Source organism: Urocitellus parryii, chromosome 1 (genome assembly GCF_045843805.1).
Source record: "Urocitellus parryii isolate mUroPar1 chromosome 1, mUroPar1.hap1, whole genome shotgun sequence".
Taxonomy (NCBI): Eukaryota; Metazoa; Chordata; class Mammalia; order Rodentia; family Sciuridae; genus Urocitellus; species Urocitellus parryii.
The window spans coordinates 166,599,392-166,621,013 of record NC_135531.1 but is presented as its reverse complement, the minus strand read 5'-3'; the positions used below and the strand labels follow the sequence as shown (position 1 = coordinate 166,621,013).

General features: G+C 42.9%; 1 pseudogene across 1 annotated transcript in view; it reads left to right on the top strand.

Moving 5' to 3' along the window:
* Nucleotides 1–1,542: 1,542 nt before the first annotated feature.
* LOC113177577 (uncharacterized) overlaps nt 1,543–21,622 on the top strand; it is a 31,752-nt pseudogene continuing 11,672 nt past the window's right edge. Inside the window, exon 1 of the transcript XR_013343552.1 lies at nt 1,543–1,689. The product of XR_013343552.1 is annotated as an uncharacterized LOC113177577 (transcript). The remainder of the gene's footprint in view (nt 1,690–21,622) is intronic.

The following is a 21,622-nucleotide window of genomic DNA, read 5'->3' as shown; positions in this document are numbered from 1 at the left end:
CTGTTTAATTAGTGTGTGTTGATGGTTAGTTGGGGTGCCCCAGCACACCCAACAATTTTTGTATTAATTGTTTATATTTGATATTGAGCAATTTATAATTGCTCAGCCCCTCACCATTGCTGAGGCTGGCTTTGACCTCTTGATCGACTTGCATTCAAAGACAGTCTGCCTCTGAGTAATTATCAATAGCGCTGCTCATGATAGTCACCTCATAGGATAACCTATATAAGCCCAGGGCCTTTCTTTGTTCCGGGGGCTCATTTTCCACCAGGAAAGTGGGTCCCAGGGCATCATCCCTGCATCCCCTGTTCTTGCATGAAACTTCATTCCTGAATGGAGAGCTGAGCTGACTTGTCAAGTCTGAGTTCATTCCAGTCTTTTTTGCACTAACAGATTCCTTCAAGATTGCTTATTTCTCTCAATGTATTCTGAATCCCAATCTCAGCTTGAGTGCATTTTGGCACATCAGTTCATCTCTGTTGGTCAGGTGGTAGTGAAAAGTAGTTTTGAAATGAGTGTAGATTCCCCACTTTGCCAATTTTTTTTGGATTCTTTTTTTTTTTTTTTTTTTTTGTACTGGGGATTTAACTCAAGGGCACTCGCCCACTGAGCCACATCCTGAGCTCTTTTTAGTATTTTATTTAGAGACAGGGTCTCACTGAATTGCTCAGCCCCTCACCATTGCTGAGGCAGGCTTTGACCTCTTGATCCTCTTGCCTCAGTCTCCCCAGACATATTTTGGGTTCTTGTGTTGCAAATTTTGAAGAATAAAATCCATGAAAAAAAAATCCAAAGACAATCACTGACGGGAAGTGTTAAAGGAGCTGGGTTTATTTAAGTAACAAGAAATAGAACTTCTACCGTTCAGGAGGGGGCCTGATAGCAGAAAAACTCATTTAGTTTGTGAGCTTAGTAGTTTATATACGGTTCTGGGCAGAGAATGGAACAAAATCTTTCCAAAGTGGTTATTGAAAAGGCATTCCGGGGGAATGTGGGGAAGGGAAGGGAGAAGAGAAGAGGAAACAACTTAGAACATAATTTTCCTATGTGGGTATGAGAAAAATGTATTTGGACATATATATTCTATATGACAAAGGAGCTGGCTGGAGACGTTCCCACCAGTGAACGTCAGGGACTATGAAAACCACTCTTGTTGCCTGCTTGTCTCCTCACACCCAGCTCTCCAGCTGCATTTTCAACATCCTGTCATTTTACATTTAACGCAAAAACTGTATTCTGAAAATGGATCACCGGATTTTCTATTTCGCAAGCAACGACACTCGCTAGTCCTATTTAGACACCACCTTCTATGCCGGGCCAACAGGACAACTTCCTGCCAAGGCCAGGCTCCAACAAAGCCCGGAAGTCCTGCCTGAAAAGGCCTGGGCCACGTGACTGTCGCTTGGGCTGACTTCAGCCAGGGATAGGATGGCATCACTGTCACTCAGCAGTGCTTGTGCCCGACCAGGGGGGTGCACAGGGTGGAACTGTCCAATCAGGTGTGCAGGGGAGAGGAAGGGCGGGCGTCTGTAAACTCGCAGGCTTGTCTTTCTCAACCTCGTCTGCTCCTTCCTCCTCTGGTTGGGCGTCCCCTGCCCACCAGTCCCAGGTGAGTCCGCGCTGCCTGTGTCCCGCGAGTCCCGAGAAGTCCCTCCGGAGAATGGCGGGTCACGCTGAAGGCCTCAAATGGTGAGTGTGCAGAGAAGACAGCGTGACCAGTCAGCACGAGCCCGGGGGACCTGGAGTGCGGGGAGCTGCTGCGTGGGGCAGAGTCCCGGTGTCAGGTGGCTCTGGGCCCCTGACCCCTGACCCCTGGGCCCACGGGGCTGGTCCCTGGCATCCTATCCCTTCCCTGTTGGCGACATCTCTAGGTAGCCGTTCCCAGACTGTGTGGTGAGCAAGTTGCGGAAATGAGGGCGAGGACCTGAGATCTGGAAGCAGCGAGCGTTAGTGGCTCCAGGTGCCTGAGGGACAACCCTGCAGTCTGAGCCTCCAGCTCGCAGGCCTTTCCTGTTATACATCAACAAGTTCAGAGTACATGGAGGCCAAGGAGTTGGTGTAGTTCTATTGGAGGATGCATTTTACAGTCCTTGTATGGGCTGGAGCTTGTCCTCAACCTAGGGACCCTTAGCTCATACAGTTAGGGACTTTTACTGCACTAAGACCAAAGGGGAGTTCTTCAGTCCCAGTTCCTTTTGTTCCTGGCTTTTGCTGCAGAGGTTCTTCACGATCCTGAGGTTAAAATGTCCCCTCCCAGAGCTGCTGTTGACAAGTGCTACACCATAGCCTGTGATCTCTCAGGCTGCCAGGTTTCTATTGTGACCTATTCTAAGCCCGGGAGAGTGTCAAGGGATCCCCAGGTGTGTCCTCAGTGTGGCAGTGGTGGCCCAGTGGGGTCCCATTGTCCTTGATTTCTCTACAGGAATGACCTGCACTCCTCAAAGACACATGAATCCTAATGTGCACCAAGCAGGGTCTCAAATCAGTTTACCATTCTGGAGCCTCGCTTCTTTCAGAACTGGCAGCAAGCCCCTAAAATTACAGTTCTCTCCCAGCATTCCCAGAGGCCAACCGCACCATGTGAGAAATGGAAAATCCAGGGCTTCATTTTCAGAATACAGTATTTATCCTTCAATGTAAAATTGGGATGAAGAAAGGCATCCTGAGGGGAAGCAGTAGAAGGAAAGGTTCTAAGCAGTTGACACACAACAGCACCACAGCCTGTGGATGGGCAGATCAAAGTCCATGCACCTGACCAGCCTCTGTTAAATGCGATGTTCCAGGTGGGAGACAGTAAAACCTAGCTGACATTCAAAGGACACTGCCGGCCCCAAGTCCTCAGCTAATGAGGAAGGGGTGGGGGAGGGGCCTTCTGCCCTGGGGATGAAATGCTGATTGTCACAGCTGTGGCTGTGCCACATCTTGCAAATACCTCGCTTCCTGCTCTACCGCATATTGCAGAGCCTAGTTTGGGTTTGCACAGGTGAGCATGTGTCTCACACACACCAGGGCACTGTGGGTGTCAACATTTGTTCCCAAGGCTGCATTCATGTGGAGAGTGCCCTCTGGATGTGCCCAAGAGCTGTGAAGGAAGAACAGTTATCCTAAAGAGCAGGGGAAACTGACCCCCAGCAAGGTGGAGCAAAACCCTACAAAGCTCTTCAGCAGCAGGAGGGGGATGGGAGGATGTGCCTGGTGACAGGTGACTGACCTGAAGCTGAAGTGTGACCTCTCTGTGTCCAGTGGTGCTGACCTTCCTGGGTTTGTTTTTTAAATTAATTGTAAAATGTAATGAGATGAAAGATTAGAAAATATTCATAAAGGGCAAGTTAGAGGAATAAGTCAGGTTAAAAAAGAAAGAAATGGACAAGAAACAAAGAATCATTTGGTCTTGTATACCATTAATTGAAACTTCTTTTGTACTGTTTTTCTTCCCCAGAGTGAGTTTACTATGTTTCTCGGATACTTTTTTTTTCTTTCTCTTTCTTCTTTCCTTTTTTCTTTCTTATCTATCTCTCTCCCTCCCCCCCCTCCTTTCCCTTTGGGGGATGTTGCTAATTTAAAATAGAATTCCATGGCTTTTCTTTGGTAATGCTTCCTGGGAATAGAAATGAAGAAAACCTCTGTTTCAGTGTGGCTGCAGAAATTAATGCATTTCCAGAAGAAAGTACATAAGATAGTTTCCTTATTACAGAGATTCACTGTTAGACCGCGATGCAAGAAAAGACCACTGACTCCAATTAAAATCAAATTAAAGCAAGCTTATTATTTTGACTGGCCGGGCTGCCTTGCCCATCAAAATCGTGGGAACCAAGGACAGCGGCGAGGCTTCCTTGCAGCCCAGTTTTATAGCCCAAAAAGTTACACAAAGGGAGGTTACAGATAACAACACTCTGAAGAGCATAACACAAGTTTACATTTTTGCTGGCCCCGGCATCAGAATTTATGGAGATCTTAGAGACTCAGAGAGGGTCGTTATCTGGCCAGGGAAGGCCAGAATTTATGAGGCGTCACTAAGGTTTAGGAAAGGGTTGTTATCTGGTCAGGGAAAACCCGACATGGGTGAGTTCAGGGCACGGGCAGGCATTCCAAGCAGCTTTACAACATCAACTAATGGCCAGGCCATACAGACATCCTGATATTTTTACAGAAAACAGAAATGAATCCTTCATAACTTGTGACAAGCTGGCTTCTGATCTAATGAGAGAACTAGGCTAGGTATATCATCACCAAATCCTAAGTTGCAGGGTTGAAGCAGTGGATGGCTGTGTTCTGTGTCCTGTTATCTCAGGTGAATGTTTAACACTGATTCTTCAGAGACTGAGAAACTTGTAGTTCTAGTCACCTGAGATGATTGTTACCAAATCATCTTGGAAATAGTAATTAAATAACATGTTCATTTTCTAAGTGAGATGGGTAATTTTGATTTTCCTACTGAAGTATTAAATTTAAGTGAATTAAATTTTTTCCTCCTATAAACATAAATACTGAATTTGAGTGTTTTTACTGGGTTCTTTAAATTCAAGTCTGTTCTGTTGAAAAGTTGACTGAGAAGCTGAGATCCTTAATCCCAGTAAGTATAATCCAAGGTCAGACTGGATCCTGAAAAGGAGGTCACTGAAGGTCCAGTCAGAGCTTCCTGGGCAGCCTCCCCTGCGGAGGCCCAGCTGCTCACACCAACCCTGGAAGGATCCCTTTAGATTGAAAAGCTCCAGAGCTCTGGAAAGCTGGGTCCTCAGGCAGATGTGATCATGACCAGATGGGAAGGATAAGGAGAAGCCATTTCTGAGGATGCAGTTGATATTGCCCAGGGCTGTTTCCAGAGTGTGCAATGAAACAGATTCAGGTGAGAAGTAACTTTATGCTAAAGGAGCGGGGAGAACCACAGGTGAGCTTTGCAAGCACCCACTGCTCATGGAGAAAAGGGCTGCTTTCCTAGGGAGGGGCAAACACAGTTGGGGAGGGCATCGAGGAGGGGGGCAGGGTCAGATGCCAGGTCAGAGGATGTTTCACCCAATGGGAGCCTGTTCTATGGAGGGGTGAGGGAGTGGGGGTCCTATGTTGTCTCTAGCTACCAGAAAGTCAGAGTTTGCGGTTTGATTCACGAGGGTTTTTTTCTGAGCTCTGAAGAGAAATCTGTTCAGCTAAATCCCTATGAGGAGAAAAAGAGGGTTGGGATTTTCAGAATCAGGGTGTGTCTGCCCAGGTTAAAAAGGGAGCATCTTCTGAGTCTTAATAGGAAGGGGGTCTCCTGTGCAGGTACTGCTCTAGCAGCATGCAGAGGAGGGGGTTTTCTTTATTTATAGTTTTTTTCCCTAGGATTCCTTTTGACAGTTTCATTTTGGTTTGGAGATTTTCAAGAATAATTTTTAAAATTTGTTTTAATTAGTCATATATGACAGTAGACTGCATTTATGCACTATGGTATATCATACATAGATGGGATATGATTTCTCATTTTTCTGAGTGTACATGTTGTGGAATCACATTGATCCTGCAGTCACGTATATACATAAAGCAATAATGTCTGTTGCATTCTACTATCCTTCCTCTCCTGCATCTCCTCCTCCCCCCACCTTATTGTCAATTAGCATATGCATATTAGAGAAAATATTCGGTGTTTGTTTTTTTGAGGTTGGCTTGTTTTGCTTAGCATGATATTCTCCAACTCCATGCATTTACCAGCAAATGCCATAATTTCATTCTTAAAGCTGAGTAATATTCCACTGGGGGGTGTGTATATATATATATATATATATATATATATATATATATATATATATATATATCTCACTTAGGTTGGTTCCATAAGTTAGCCATTGTGAGTTGGGCTGCTATAAACATTGAAACATTGATGTGCCTGCATCATTGTAATATGTTATGTTGATTTTAAGTCTTTGGGGTATAAACCAAGGAGTGGGATAGTTGGGTCAAATGGTGGTTCCATTCTGAGTTTTCTGAGGAATCAGCATACTGCTTTCCATAATGTTTGTACCAATTTGCAGTCTCACCAGCAATGTATGAATGTAACTTTTTTCCCACATCCTCGCCAACATTTATTGCTGCCTGTAGTCTTTATTTTTTTGATTGTTTTGTATTTGTACATGGATAAAATGCCTTTACTGTATTTGTTTATTTATTTTATTTATTATTATTGTATTCTTTTTTTTTCTTTTTTGTGGTGCTGGGGATTGAACCCAGGGCATTGTGCATGGGAGCCAAAGCCTGGTTGGGATAACATTGATTGCACTTTCCAAGTCCCTTCAGCCTGAATGGCTTTTTTCCTAGGCCTTCAGTAGATCAGGCAATTTCCTTTTCCTTGATCAAAACTGGAAGCACTTGTATATGGAATCACTGCTTTTTGGGTATGATAACCATCTCCCCAAAAAAGAATTAAATTCACAAAGCCAGTCTTCTTCTAGAAGACATTGGACAATCCACACACTGGATAACTGAGCTAAACTGGGTGTGGTGGCACATGCCTGTAATCCCAGCCAGGCAAGATAATCCAGGAAGGTGCAAAGTTCAAGGCCATTCTCTGCAATCTGGCCAGGCCCTAAGCAGCTTCCTGAGGCCCTGTCTCAAAATTCATCTTACAAAGACCAAGAATGTAGCTCAGTGTTTAAGTGACCCTTGGTTTTATCTGCAGTACCAAAAATCAAATGAAAAAAGTGTACCTAAATCCTTTTTATTTTATTTTTATTTTTTTATTTTTTTTATTGGTTGTTCAAAACCTTACAAAGCTCTTGACATATCATATTTCATACATTAGCTTCAAGTGAGTTATGAACTCCCATTTTTACCCCAAATATAGATTGCAGAATCACATTGGTTACACATCCACATTTTTACATAATCCTTTTTATTTTTTAAGTAGCTTTCAAGGGTTTGAGTATAAGATAATCAGCCATCGACTTTAATTGGTTCCCCACTATCAGGTGTACCTAGAGGTGCTTTCTGGATCTTTTCCTTCTAACAGGCATATTGATATTCCATGGAGAGGGCCCTTTTCATCCTTTTCTTTAGGCTACCTTGAAGATTCCTTTCCAAGGTCGGCCAACAAAACAGAGTTGGTTTTAATTTCTGTTCTCATCAGGCATCTACTAAAGGCCCCATGAAAGTCACAATGACCATACTGACATTGTTGGGGACCTCAGTCTACAGAAACCAGCAGGGCCATGGGGCAGGTGCCTGCATACCTGGGGACTCCAGGAGATCCTTGTACCTCAGCTCTGTGGGCAGCAGCCAGGGCTGAAATCACTGGCAAGAGGAAAAGCACAGCATTGGCTGTTGTCAGGCATGAGGGGCTTTGTCTCTTTAGCATGGAAGGGGGTTGCCTGAAGGACCAGATCTTCCCAAGAAACTGAAGCAAGAGCCACTGCTGGGCCCTTTTTGGGCTCCAATTTGTTAATGAAGCTTGTTTCTTCTTGTCCCAAATGCCAGTCTAGTAATGAGGACATTTTTTTAAGAAAGGAAAAAAGAAGGTTTTGTTTTGTTTTAAAGGAAAAACACAGGAGACTACTGTTCTAGAGGCTGTGATTCTGTCCACTGGGGGCGGGGGCAGCAGACTTTTAAAGGGGTGTTTCAAAGACTACCTCCCAGGGTGCCCTGTTGGGGTCATAAGTCACTCATAGACTTGGTAGATGGCTGTTTCTCAATTCTTCTGGCACCATCCCTGTAGACCTGTGGTGTGTGTACTCAAGGACAGGTAACGTGGCCTAGGCTGAGCATAAGAGTAGCCTTGCTTCTCCAAGGTTAGGGATAGAGAGAGAAAAGAGAAAGGGAAAAGAAATTAGTTTTTAAAAATGCTTCAATGGCAGAGTATGAAGGGTTATTTTGAAGCATAAAGTGGACCCACATTACATGAGGAAGGGGTGGGCTTGTGCTTCTGGTTCTTATCTTCCCTAGACATGGACCCCTCCCTCTTCAGTGACTTTGGGTCAAGTGTCCCTTTGGGAACTGACAGGGCCAATTGTCCTCAGCCTCTAGCCTGCCTTCTGGGGTTGAGTCAGCACTGTCTGGATCTCCTGTGTCTCAAGCATGCAGTGCACTTCAGGGCCAGCTCAGCTTCCACAGCCCAGGTCTCCCAGTGTACAGGAGTGCAGGACGTTTTCAGGGAATCTGGACGCAGTTGGGGTCTGTGTGAAGCAGCAGTGGCATGCAGAGTCCCTGTCCCTCATTTCTCCCAGGAGTAGTGAATTTACCTGTTCACACTCTTCCAAATGTGCAGGAAGCAGGGTCTCCAACCCATTTTCCATTTGGTGCCTGGCAACTCCTCAGGGCTGGCAGCAATCCCCTAACATTCCAGTTCCTGAAACAGGCTGAAATTGAGGTGACTCCTGCATCCTCAGGTTGCTCTGCCTCTGAACTTCTTTGGGCCTGAGAGGGCTGCTCCTCCTCCATGTGCTGAGTGTCACTGACTTGGGCTCTGTCTAGCACAGGGAAGTAAATCTGCACGTGTGTGTTGCCTGTTCTTTCTCACTTTGCTGCCTTTTCTCTTATGTAAGTTTCTGTCACTTGAGTTATCTGGGGATGAAAAATAGAAACAAATCTTTATGTACCTTCAAAACTGGCTTTGAATAAACGGTATGTTTTTCCAATTTGACTTGAAATATTTGTGAGCATGTTTGTGCAAGATGAGCTAGAGTTCTTTTGTTTTTAGTAATTGTGAGTGCAGATTTCTTGTGAGTGGAAACACGAATGACTGGAAGTTCACCATAAAGTACTTATGAAATGCAAAAGGAAGGAAGAAAGTGTCAGGTCAGTGTTCTCTTTTTTGTCAGTGTTAAACCTGACTACCTTCCAGGGTAGTAGCTTAGTGGTAGAACTCTTATCTAGTGAGCCGGAAGCCCTAGGTTGAATCCCCAACACCACCAAAACAAAACAAGAAAGAAAGTTACCCTTTATTTTATATTTTTTTTTCTTGAGAGAGAGAGAGAGAGAGAGAGAGAGAGAGAGAGAGAGAGAGAGAGAGAGAATTTTAATATTTATTTTTTAGTTTTCGGCGGACACAACATCTTTGTTTGTATGTGGTGCTGAGGATTGAACCCGGGCCGCATGCAAGCCAGATGAGCACACTACCACTTGAGCCACATCCCCAGCCCAGAAAGTTACCCTTTAGTGTGGTGATTTTTATAATATGTAACAAAAAACTTGTCTATTGTAACCAAAAAGTTAAATTTTACAATGTATGGTTAGGTGGTACCAGTTTGGGTTATAAAACCTTATGGCTAAAATGTAGCCATCTTGAGCTGCCCAATATGAACAGCTTGTCCACATGTGGGCAGTAATGCTGACCCTGATCCTGGCCCTGGTCACACCCCCACATATAATCCTCCTTTTTCCTATGGATCACTGTAGCATCCCAAGTGATCCAGTCTTACCTATACACCTTCCCTTTGCCCTCCACAATTTTAAATTAGCCAATTGTGTGGATCTTGACCTGAGTTCCTCCAGTCAGAGCAAGGGTCAGTGCTGCACTAGGGTCAAAGCAGGTGGATTTCCTTCCCACCCAGGTAATCTCGCTTGCCAGACTTTGTTCAGTAGCATGCTCCTCTGCAGAAGTCATGTTTGCCTGCCCAGCTACCTCCGAGTGCCCGTGTGATCCCTCAGAACAGCCTGGTATTGAAAAACCAGCCTCTATCTCAGAGCAAAGCCTATCCAAGAAAGGGTCATGACCTTTGTCCTTGGAAAAACCCACAGAGCACTCCTAAGCACATTCCCACCCTGTTAAGTTGTTTATCTACAAATAACAGGAGAGATCTGCTGTGCCAGGTGTCCCTGACTCAGTCAGGCTAGGTGCAAATCCATAGCAACCCCCTAGCAGCCACCAATCAGCATGAGACAGGGAAATACCTGGGATGCCAGGTGACCCTCCCAGTAGTTTATGGTGGTTGATAACATATTGGGAAACCATGTAGTTCAGCACGTACACCCCCTTGGCTCAAACCAATCAGTTCAAACCAATACCCCTTTTGTTCTGACCAATCACCCCTCCCCAACTTGTTCCCTCCAGTGAATGGGCTAATCATGTTTTAGAGTTGTTATTTGATTTTCCCGCGGTGTGTGATGATTTGCTATGATTTATGTGAAGTCCCTGCCCTCTCCAAAAAAATGTATAAAAATACTGCAAACCCTGGGCTCGGGGCCTCTCAGCGTCACCAGTTGCTGTGTGTGCACGCGGAGGACCGAGGTAGCTCGCAATAAACACCTCTTTGCTGCTTACATCGATCTTGGGTCTCTGGTGGTCTTTGGGGGTCCTGAATTGGAGCATAACAGTATTTCCACCAGAAGGAAGGAAAAGAGACAGAACATGATGAAGAAAATATTGATTTCTTTTTTAAAGCAGTCCTTATGCCTTTCTTCCCTAGGCACAAACACTGTATCAGTGTCTCTGAGCAGAGATTGCCCTTTGGAAACTGTACTGGATGCTGTGTCCTCGTCCACTGTCCCGTCTCCTGGCGTTGCATGTCCTCACTGCCTGGGGCTCCCATATCATGCCCACTGCTACCCTGTGCCCTGGACACTATATTTTTCTTCTAGGAATTTCATTGCTTCTGGTTTGATTCCCAGGTCTTTGGTCCATTTGTAGTTGACATTTGTGCAGGATGAAGAATGAGGGTCTCGTTTGGTTCTTCTACATATGGGTAATCTGAATCCCCAGCACCATTGGTTATAGAGGCTGTGTTTTCTCCAGTGTCTGGTTTTGGACATTTGCAAGGATCAGATAACTGTATCTAAATGTGTTTCTGTGTCTTCTAATGTGTACCATTGGTCCATGTGCCTGTTTTTATGTCAGTACTGTTATGGTTTGGATGTGAAATGTCCCCTGAAAGCTCACATCTGAGCCAGTGCATGAAGGTTCGGAGGAGAAACAATTGGATTATAAGAGTCTTGACCCAATAAGTGATTTAATCCCCTGATAGTGGTTAATTGAGTGGTAACTAAAGTGGTAGGGTGTAACTGGATTAGTTCTGAGAGCATAGCCAAGTAGGAATAACTCATGGCATTTAGGGTTGAAAGGTGACCTTGCTCAGGGATTAGGGTGGCTCCAGGTTTAGGGTGGATCCTGCAGTTTCACAACCTATGCCCAGCAACTGCCAATAGGAGAGCTTCCCTATCCCCAGGATATAAATACCGCTGTGTGAATAAAAATTTGCACCTTGATCAGAACTCCTGTCTTGCTGTCATCCCTTGTGTCTCTTGTCCCTTCATTCCTCCCCGCCTAGGTTCGCCCTCGTTGATGTCCTGCCGGTCGGGACAGATTAGGTAGAAATTCAGGTGTGGCTGTGGATATATATTTGTTTTGTAGATTTTTTTTGTGTATGTGTGGTGCTGGGGATCCAACCCAGGGCCTTGTGCATGCAAGGCAGGCACTCTGCCAACTGAGCTAGATCCCAGCCACACGTGGGTATACGTTTGTATCTGGCCAACGGAGACTCTTTCTCTGCTTCCTGATCAAATATAGGCTGCTCCCTGCCACATCTCCTTCCATGGTGTTCTGCTTTACCTGGTGCCCCCAGGAGTTGGTCAGCCTTCTGTGGACTAAGACCTCTGAAACCAAGCCCTCAAATAAACTTTTCCTCCTAGAGTTTTTCTGGTCGGGTGCTAAATTTAGTCACAGCAGTGAAAAAGCTGACTAAAACTAGCACCAAGCCATTTCTTTTTTTTTTTTTTAAGAGAGAGAGAGAGAGAGAGAGAGAGAGAGAGAGAGAGAGAGAATTTTTAATATTTATTTTTTAGTTCTCGGTGGACACAACATCTTTGTTTGTATGTGGTGCTGAGGATCGAACCCGGGCCACACGCATGCCAGGCAAGCGCGCTACTGCTTGAGCCACATCCCCAGCCCACCAAGCCGTTTTTGTTGCTGAAGTATTTAGTATTTTGATGAGATTTCATTGAATCCGTGGGGCGCCTTTGGCAGTGTGCCCATGTTTATTTTGTAACCCACTAGTTTGGTGAATTTTTTTATTAGCTCTAACAGTCTTCTGGTGCAGCTTTGTGGACCTTGTCAGTTAAGATCCTGTCACTTATAAACTGTGGTGATTTGACTTCTTTCCTATTTCCTTCTCTTGCTTAATTACTCTGGCTCTTATTGAATAAGAATGTGTGGGCTGGGGATGTGGCTCAAGCGGTAGCGCGCTTGCCTGGCATGCGTGCGGCCCGGGTTCGATCCTCAGCACCACAAACAAACAAAGATGTTGTGTCTGCCGAGAACTAAAGAATAAATATTAAAAATTCTCTCTCTCTCTCTCCTCTCTCTCACTCTCTCTTTTTTTTTTTTTTTTTAAAAAAAGAATAAGAATGTGTGAGTGGATATCCTTGTCCAGATTTTAGAGGAAATACTTTCAGTGTTCCTCCATTCGCTGTGGTGTTGCATGGGATGGTCTTTATGATGCTGAGGTCAGTTCCTTCTGTCCCCAATATTTTCACTGTTTTTGTCAAAATGGGAGCTGTCTTTTGGTCAAAGTCTAACTTTCCAGACCACAAGCCTCCATCTTCTCTGTCCCTCCTAATCACCTATCTACACTGACAGCCTGTCTTTAATTCCTGGTTGATTCCCCCCTCTCATTTTTAGGCAATTTTTATTGCTGTGAGGAAACTGGTGATGATGGCTCTTGGTGCTTTGAGCTGAGAGGGCAGTTCATGGGGTGGGGAAAGCAGTTCCCTTTGGAAAATTAGGTTGGTTTGAGGTCTGTGGCAAAAATCTGGTTCAGGAAGAAAAGGTGTAAGGGGGGGTCCTGCGGAGCGTCGGAGGGAGAGACCACACACAAGAGACTTACTCCATGCAATTGGCAAAAGGGGATTTATTGGGGATCCATTCCAGCGCGCTGGGACTCTGTGCCCACTCAAGAAGGGAGCGCAGCTCAGAGCCCAGAGCAAAGGTCAAGCAGAGCTTACAACAACTCTGAGATGTGATTGGCACATTCATTGGCGGGAACCGGCCGTGATTGGTCATTCGTAAGCGGGTTACACATTCAAACTGATTGGTTCGGGGCCCTGTGAGGAACTGCCCTAGGCTAAATGGCCAGTAGGGCATTGTTTTAACTATCTCAGGAATCTGGGTGTAACAGAGGAATTTAATAATACCTAATCTTTTACATTCAAGCTTTCCAGCTTAGAAACTTTACCCTTTCAAAGGTTGTAACATCATCTGGGGTGGGTGCTTCTGTGAGGGAGAAACAAAAAACATGAGTGCTGAAATGAGATTAATGGCAAAGGAAGTGTTATGGCATCTGGAACACATCAATGAATATCATGAAGAATAGAAATAAAAAATCTCTCACCAGAAGGTGTAAGAGCTAATAAGTTGTCCCCAGATAAGGCAAGACAGGACAGGCCTTACCTGGGAATCTTTAAAATTGCCAGAGTTAATTAGAAAGTTAAATATAACATTGAAGCTACTTAATGTCATCTGAGTTTTGTAGGATATCATTTTATTGGCATAACCTCTGTGTTTAATAGAGATTCCTTTATTTCTGTCACTTAGGGCTAGGTATTTATACAAGCAAATATCGAATAAACCTACCTATGTTAGAGATTAGGCAGATCTGTAGGCCTTAAACTGAGTAAAAACTTCTGCCAGCTGAGATGGCACACAAATGTAATCCCAGCAGTTGGGGAGGCTGAGGCAGGAGGATCTCAAGTTCAGAACCAGCCTCAGTAACATCCAAGGCATTAAGCAACTCAGTGAGACCCTGTCTCTAAGTAAAATACAAAAGAGGGCTGGGGGTGTGGCTCAGTGGTTGAGTGTCGTGAGGAGCAAAGTTGTGACATATGCAGTAGAGGGGAGAAATAAAGAATGTCCACATGCTTCTGCCCTTTTCAATACTTTGTTCACTCAAATGACTCAATACCATTTTACTCTATAGGTTTTTAATCAAGAAAATGACAATTTTTAATGCTAGACACTGCCATAGACATACAGAATTCATAGCAAACAATTCTAGATTAATTAACTCACAGCAAACAGTTCTAGATTAATTCTAAGCACTGCAAACACACTTAATCTTGACAGGCTAATGACAGACATTCCCTCTGTGTGCTAAGTTCAAGTGTCAGGTCAAAAACTCAAGCGTTAGGCTTTAAATCCAGCAGATGCACACTCACTCACACCAGGGTGATCAGGTCAGGAGCCAAGCCAGGCTTTTCCTGGGGTGGAGCTGATGGCCAGCTGAGGAGAGGTAGAGAGAAGTTGCGGCTTTCACCAGAGTCAAGATGTGGCTGTAGACTCTGAGAGCTGTGAGGATCATGCAGAGGATCAGGCAAACGATGACAAGTGATGGATGTCAGTCCAGATCCTCTTCAGGCTCTCCAGCTTGAGTGCATCCTTGTTTTGGCTGGCTGAATGTCTATTCATCTGCTCTATTATTTATACTATATTTGGGGGCCTTTGATTCCCCTTTCAATCCTTGGCAGCTACAACTGGATTTCTCCATAACATCATTTACCCCGGGGTTAGAAACACCTGGTCTGGTGGTCTCCCCCTGATCTTCTCACCTTTCCCTCTTATCAGGGGAGGACAACCTGCCAGAGGCTTTGCTCTGCTTATGGGGTGAGGGGAAGTGACTTGTTTGTGCCTAAGGGCCACACTGGAGGGCTCCTTAGGTGTGCCTGGTGAGACTGCAGGTTTTAAACTGGAGTTTTTAAGATGGAGTTGCTTAGGCTCACGCCTAAAGCCATGCTCACATCGAGTACCTCTGAGTTCACTCCCTGTCGCGACAGGGAGTGAACAGCAACAACAAACAACAAAATTTCTGACTCTGGGAGTTTCACTTGACAGTTATCAGGTACATCTTCTGGAACCTCTTGTGTGTAGACTCCAGTCTTGCTTATCCTTGGTGTGTGGCTGACAGGTGTACATGTGAAAGTCCATCAAATAAACTGTTAGGGCTGAGGGTATACCTCAGTTGATAGAGTGCCTACCTTACATGAATAAGGCCCTGGGTTCAATCCCAGCACCTGAGAAAGAAAAAAAAAAAAGTAACTATTGTTTCTTCTTTTAAATACCCAGAGATGACTGTGCTTTGGTCTTTAACTGTTTTGCTACATAGTTAAGATCCAGCTGGTCAAATTGACCTTTTCCCAATCTGTTGTTTAGGGTCAGCTGAGTTCTCAAAAGGGTCTTTCTTGGGGAACTTGAGAGCAGCTTTTTAGTTCTTTTAGTGCCATCTGCTGGGTGCCTGGGTCCCCTTGATGATGTGGCTTCCTTGGAAGCATCAGGGATGTCCTTCTTCTCCAGTGACCCTCCTCTTTGAGCAAGTGCACTGGCTGCCTTTTTGTTTTTTCAGTGACCACCCGCCCCACTCCCCGCCGCCCTTGGGAATTCATTTAGCCTAGAGTGGAAAGCTCTTGGGGAAGTTCCCGGGTTCCACAGTTGTAAGCTAACTCCGAGGGCAAGAGCCAAATACTGTTGTTCCTGGCCCTGTTACTTCAACCTTAATCTTTAAGCCTTGGTCTTAAACATTCAGCAAGCTTGTCTCACCAGTCTTAAAGTAACAGTGCTGGCCTTTAACTTAAATGCTTATGACTTCACAATCATATTACCCCGTTTATTTAACTGGGGTCTGTATTAGTACTGGAAGTTAGCATTATATACTATCTGTCTACAGATGGTGGCCTAGTATCTCAAATTAACTTAGGTTGTTATATTGAAATTTGTACTTCTGTAAGTCATTTAAAACAAATAACATTTAAAGTTTCCAAGGAAAATTCAAAATGAAATTAACAAGAGTAAAAACATGTTTAGTTTGTACAAATTTCTTGAACCTTGGCTGACATTTTCATTATATCCTATGTTTGAGATCACAGTAATCTTTACACCAAAGTCAATTGAACACAAGTTGAAATGAACTTGAGTCTGGCCTAGTTTGGGGTAATTCTAACATGTACTGAATAAGAAATAGAGCCATGTCTCTGGTATGGTGGAAGTCTTTACAAATCTTGAGTAATGTGTTCTAGTTCTGAAGCTGATCTTTGCCTCTTTCTTCAATAGCATTTTATGAAGTTTGCAAACATTGTTTTTTAAGTCTATGTGAATAGTAGCTGATACAGTGTGACATTCATGTAAAACATGAATCAAAGAAAGGCTAAGAGAGCTTCTAACTTTTTGTGGAAAAATGGCAAAATGCTTTTATGTGTCACAATATTAACCTTTAAGTAGATCAGGCTCTCATTTTCTTTGAAAAATGCATTTAATCTTTTTACCCCAGTGAAAAAAGGAACAAAGAAATTTACATCCATCTTATTGATAACAGGTCAAATTACCGAACATTAAATGATATAAACAAATCCTCAACATAATTTGCTCTACTTATAAGTCTAACATAACTATTACAGACAACTTTATTTATTTATTTTTTTTAAAGAGAGAGTGAGAGAGGAGAGAGAGAGAGAGAGAATTTTTAACATTTATTTTTTAGTTCTCGGCGGACACAATATCTTTGTTGGTATGTGGTGCTGAGGATCGAACCCGGGTCGCACGCATGCCAGGCGAGCTCGCTACCGCTTGAGCCACATCCCCAGCCCTACAGACAACTTTAGTTGGAGAACACCAGCTGGATGACATGGTCTTTTTTTTTTTTTTTTTTTTTTAAAGAGAGAGTGAGAGAGGAGAGAGAGAGAGAGAGAGAGAGAGAGAGAGAGAGAATTTTTAATATTTATTTATAAGTTCTCGGCGGACACAACATCTTTGTTGGTATGTGGTGCTGAGGATCGAACCCGGGCCGCACGCATGCCAGGCGAGCGCGCTACCGCTTGAGCCACATCCCCAGCCCAACATGGTCTTTTAAACTTTCTACTTTAAAGACTTGTATACCTGGAAGGTATAAACACATTCAATATACAAATAAGAGTAGTAGCACCACAATTACATTGATGTTTTTCTATCAACCAAATTTAGCTTTTAAAGAATAATTTAGTCTCTGTAACATAATACAATATACTAGAATAACAGTTCTTTAATCGGAGTTGTACAGACCCTACTTCTGAGATAGTTGCTCTAAAGAATAAAACTTAACAGACACAATGTTAAGAATAAATTAATTTCTCTTAATTTAAGAAATTCTTGTCATTTCAACACATATTAAACTTTGGTCTATATGAGTACATTAATATTTGACCCTAGTGAAAACCTTGAATAGCTTTAACTGATTGTGTTATTTTTAAAATATATATGTATTTTTAGTTATAGTTGGAAACAACAACTTTATTTTATTTATTTTTATGTTGTGCTGAAGAGCGAACCTAGCACCTTGCGTGTGCTAGGTGAGTACTCTGCTACTGAGCCACAACCCCAGCCCATGATTGTGTTATTTATATAAAACCACTTCGGTTATACACGAACATTTTAAAATTTCCCTGCACTTCAAAATTCACACAGACCTTTTTATCACATATTTTGATGCTTTTGTTGTTTACTTAGATGTATTACAACTTTACTACAAAGAGACTTTCTTTTCCAGAAAGAAAACATTTTATTTTTTTCTACTTAATATATTTTTATACCTAGAAACTTCTTTTTTCCCTCTATCCAATCCATTGACCCCCTTTTAAAAATACAGACTCTAGGGGCTGGGTCTGTGGCTCAGTGGCCGAGCGCTTGTTTAGCACATGTGTGGCCCTGAGTTGGATCCTCAGCACCATATAAAAATAAATAAATAAAATAAAGATATTAAAAAAATTAAACTCATTCCCTATTAAAAAATACAGACTCTAAAATCCTTGTAAATTTATGAATTTAGAGAAATAACTTCATTTTAATAAGATGAAATACTTTTTTATTTATAGTACTCTAATTGAAATGCAGTTGAAACTTGGACCCTTGGTATATAGAATCATACCTTTTGGGAGTTTTGACTCTTTACTAAGAGAAAGAGTAAATAATTCACACAAAACGATGTTAAACCTTTTTTTAAAAAACAAATTTATGAAAACACCAATAATGTTTAAGTTATTTAACATTATGTGACCCTACTATGTAATTCAAGGAGTTAAGAGTACTTGATGATATTTAATGGTTAGCATTTTAACTTTGTAAATTAATTAGATGCCTCTGATGAACACATTCATGATAAATCCTATCTATGTCAGATCTAGTTTATTTAATTTTAAAACCCAAGATATTAGACAAGTGTATTGAACAGCATTAGCCATCTCTTAACCAAGACACAAAGAAAAGACCACCAACTCCAATTTTAAGTCAAATTTTAAATCAAATTGAAGGAAGCTTGTATTTGTGTACACTGCTGCCCGCCAGGACTGTCTCACCTGAAAACCCCAGGCTAGAGATCAGCATCCCAGCTCTCCAGGAACAAGGTTTTATAGCACAAAACGTTTCAAAGGGGGATGTCTTGAACTTACAGCTTACAGGATTTTGACAAGCATAATACAAAGCAGTTAGTAGGTTAATGATCTGCATGGCATGGTATGTCAGGGTTGGGAGTGAATCCCAACATCAGAGTTTATGAGGCACCACTAAGGTTTTAGAGAGGGTTGTCTTCTGGTCAGGGTGAGTTCAAGGAACAGGCAGGAATTCCAAGAGGTGAGTAGAAAAGCTGGCACCAGTGTCAGAGAGGAAACGGACCTCTTGGCTCCCCATGCAGCTCATGGGTGACAGGAGTTAGGGGGCCCTTGGAATACACCTGGGGCCCAGTCAGACCTGTGTGGAGTCCAGCCTGGAAGACTTGTGCCCCCAGTGACATTCATTCCCCCATGGTTACCTTGACACTTAGGACAGGGTTCAGAAGTTGCTGTTTTTGCTGGGGGCATTCTGTTTGAAATGTCTCTCCTACCCACAACAAAACCAGTGCCTTCTGTGGCTCCAGGTGCTTTCCATTCTATTTTTCTTATCCAGGTAGCTCACTCCTCTTAGGACTCTGACCAGTTCTCAGGCTTTTTCTTGTCTCTATGCTTTCTTTCATTCTTATTCTTCTGACCTCTGCTATCAGAGAGAGAAGTTGCAAGCCAGACAATATCGTCTGAGGATAAACCAGGGCCATATGCCAGTTCTTGTAATTTCCTCTAAATGTCTGGGGCCAACTGAATGATAAATGTATCCTTTAAAAGTAGTTGGCCCTCTATGGATTCAGGATCCACGGAGGGCCAGCTTGGAGGCAACTTACTGCCTCCAAGTCTCTCCATGCAAATAGGGGGACTTCCCTGAGGGCCTTGTACAATTTCATTGACCTTGGAAACATTACTGGGCTTTTCTTTGATTTTTCCTGAGGGCATCAGTGATGATCATCCGGAAATGACTAATATTCCAGGCATTCTGTTCATCACTCAGATCTTAGTCCAGATTGTTCTGGCAGCTGCTTGTGCTTGAGATGGATAATTAGGTTTGTTTCTAGTTGGTGCTGCTGGGTCATGAATAAGAAGGCCATCCCCTATCTCTTTAGCTACTTTTAGGGTACCTCCTTCTCATTGGAAGTTAACTTTTGGTTAAGTAATAGCATTATTTCTTTCCAGGTGAGGTTGAACACCTGTCCTTTGGTCTGAAATGCCTCAATATATTTTTTTTCTGGATCTTTGAAAAACCTTCCTAGATTTATTCTTACCTGTTTTAAGTCTTGTACGGAGAAAGGTGCTTGTGCTCTAACTGGTCCAAATCCTCCCCTTGCCATCACCTGTAGAGGTGGTATGTTTGATGTGCCTTTGGGGCCAGGGTTTGGAGGGCAGGAGGACTGCCGATACTGCTGATAGATACCAGCAGGAGATGGAGGTTTAGTGGGTCCCCCTGATTTCTCTCCCTTAGTAGGTGATTCCTTAAGGCCTTCTCCTTTCATGGCAGTGATTACTGAGGTGAGTCCTGGTAGCATAAGGAAATGAGGCACTTTTTTTAAAAAAAAATTTTTATTGGTTGTTCAAAACATTACAAAGCTCTTGACATATCATATTTCATACATTAGATTCAAGTGGGTTATGAACTCCCATTTTTTACCCCAAATACAGATTGCAGAATCACATCGGTTACACATCCACATTTTTACATGATGCCATATTAATGACTCTTGTATTCTGCTACCTTTCCTATCCTATACTATCCCCCCTCCCCTCCCCTCCCATCTTCTCTCTCTACCCCATCTACTGTAATTCATTTCTCTCCTTGTTTTTTTTCCCATTCCCCTCACAACCTCTTATATGTAATTTTATATAACAATGAGGGTCTCCTTCCATTTCCATGCAATTTCCCTTTTCTCTCCCTTTCCCTCCCACCTCATGTCTCTGTTTGATGTTAATATTTTCCTCCTGCTCTTCCTCCCTGCTCTGTTCTTAGTTGCTCTCATTATATCAAAGAAGACACTTGGCATTTGTTTTTTAGGGATTGGCTAGCCTCACTTAGCATAATCTGCTCTAACTCCATCCATTTCCCTGCAAATTCCAGGATTTTGTCATTTTTTAGTGCTGTGTAATACTGCATTGTGTATAAATGCCACATTTATTTTATCCATTCATCTATTGAAGGGCATCTGGGTTGGTTCCACAGTCTAACTATTGTGAATTGTGCTGCTATGAACATCGATGTGGCAGTATCCCTGTAGTACGCTCTTTTAAGGTCTTCAGAGAATAGTCTGAGAAGGGCAATAGCTGGGTCAAATGGTGGTTCCATTCCCAGCTTTCCCAGAAATCTCCATACTGCTTTCCAAATTGGCTACACCAATTTGCAGCACTTGTTGTTGTTTGACTTCATAATGGCTGCCAATCTTACTGGAGTGAGATGGTATCTTAGGGTGGTTTTGATTTGCATTTCTCTGACTCCTAGAGATGGTGAGCATTTTTTCATGTACTTGTTGATTGATTGTATGTCCTCCTCTGAGAAGTGTGTGTTCAGGTCTTTGGCCCATTTGTTGATTGGGTTATTTGTTTTCTTATTGTTTAATTTTTTGAGTTCTTTGTATACTCTGGATATTAGGGCTCTATCTGAAGTGTGAGGAGTAAAAATTTGTTCCCAGGATGTAGGCTCCCTATTTACCTCTCTTATTGTTTCTCTTGCTGAGAAAAACTTTTTAGTTTGAGTAAGTCCCATTTGTTGATTCTAGTTATTAACTCTTGTGCTATGGGTGTCCTATTAAGGAATTTGGAGCCTGACCCAACAATATGTAGATCGGAGCCAAGTTTTTCTTCTATCAGGCGCAGAGTCTCTGATTTGATATCAAGCTCTTTGATCCATTTTGAGTTAACTTTTGTGCATGGTGAGAGAAAGGGATTCAGTTTCATTTTGTTGCATATGGATTTCCAGTTTTCCCAACACCATTTGTTGAAGATGCTATCCTTCCTCCATTGCATGCTTTTAGCCCCTTTATCAAATATAAGAAAGTTGTAATTTTGTGGATTGGTCTCTGTGTCCTCTGTTCTGTACCATTGGTCCACGCGCCTGTTTTGGTACCAGTACCATGCTGTTTTTGTTACTATTGCTCTGTAGTATAGTTCGAAATCTGGTATTGCTATACCGCCTGACTCACACTTCCTGCTTAAAATTGCTTTTGCTATTCTGGGTCTTTTGTTTTTCCATATGAATTTCATAATTGCTTTATCTATTTCTACAAGAAATGCCCTTGGGATTTTGATTGGCATTGCATTAAACCTATAGAGAACTTTGGGTAATATCGCCATTTTGATGATG